Consider the following 1,501-nt stretch of genomic DNA (forward strand, 5'->3'; position numbering starts at 1 on the left):
GTCCCCACTGTCCCCTTGGCTTGGTGGCTTTTCCCGCCATCCCCAGCTCTGCCCCCAGAGTCAGGGGGATTCAGGGACATCCAGGGGGGTCTGTCCTGCCTGTCCCCACCCATCCAGCTCCTGGTGGCAATCAGGGCCCTGTGCCCTGCCCCTGGCTGTGGTGACAAGGTGACCGTCCCTTCTCTGGGCACAGGGATGTCCCCCAGGGCTGCTGGCACATCCGTGTTTGTTTCGGTGGGAAATTAAAGCTGCTGGTAGCTGGAATTTGGGGCTGGGGGATCTGGGGCTGGAGCAGGGGCAGTCCCCCCGGGCTCTGGGGGTGCTCCTGTCCCTTCTGTTCCCCGAGATGTCCCCATCCAACCCAGGCCCCACTCTCTGCTCCAAAAAGTCACTTTTATTGTGCCAAGGGCCAGGGGGAGGGACGATTGTAAACAGGGATGTGAAATATACAGGTTAAGTTACTCGTCGTCTTATTAACAAAATAAAGCTCTATCTATATTTACAATCTTTAAAAAACAAAACAACAACAAAATAAAAAGAAAAAGAAATAGAAGAGAGACACAGGAAGAGCTGCAGCTGTGGGGAGGGGACACATCTGCTTCCAGTCCCTCTGCAGCACAGCCTGGCCCAGCCCTGGAGCTGGGACCCCTCCCCAGGGACCCCTGTCCTTCCCAAAGACCCCTTTCCCTCCCAGGGACCCCTTTCCATGCCCAGGGACCCCTGTCCTTCCCAGAGACCCCTGTCCCACCTCAGGGAGTTGGGAATAAATAAAGCACTGACAAAGGGCAGGGGAGCAGGGAGGGGCTGGCCGGGCAGGGCAGGGCTGGCGGGATGTCCCCTGAGGTAAGGGATGTCCCCACAGCAGTGTCCCTATGGCAGTGTCACCATGGCAGTGTCACCACAGGAGTGTCCTCAGCACTGGGGTGCTGGTGCTGCTGAGATTCGGATCCCCAGCCTGGCTTGGGGACAAGGGGACAGAGGCACAAGGGGACAGAGGCTGGGGCCCCCTTTGTGCGGCCCCGAGCCTGGGTGGCCACAGTGTCCCCAGCACTGTCCCTGTCCCAGCGCTGTCCCTGTTCCCGCAGTGTCCCCAGCACAGTGACAATCCCCACAGTGTCCCCATGGTGTCCCTGTCCCCGCAGTGTCCCCAGCACAGCAACAATCCCGGCGGTGTCCCCACGGTGTCCCTGTCCCCGCGGTGTCCCCAGCACAGTGACAGTCCCTACAGTGTCCCCAGCACTGTCACTGTCCAGCGCTGTCCCTGTTCCCGCGGTGTTCCCAGCACAGTGACAGTCCCCACAGCGTTCCCAGCGCTGTCGCTGTCCCCGGGGCTGTTCCCGGCTCTGCCACACGGAGGTGCCGGAGCCCCGCGCACAGAGCGACAGCGGGGACACGGCCGGGGAGAGAGCGGCTGAGCACAGGGAGACACGGCACACACACCTGGGCATGGCACACACATGGGCACTGAACACACACCTGGGCACTGCCACACACCTGGGCA

Source organism: Geospiza fortis, unplaced genomic scaffold (genome assembly GCF_000277835.1).
Source record: "Geospiza fortis unplaced genomic scaffold, GeoFor_1.0 scaffold71, whole genome shotgun sequence".
Classification (NCBI taxonomy): Eukaryota; Metazoa; Chordata; class Aves; order Passeriformes; family Thraupidae; genus Geospiza; species Geospiza fortis.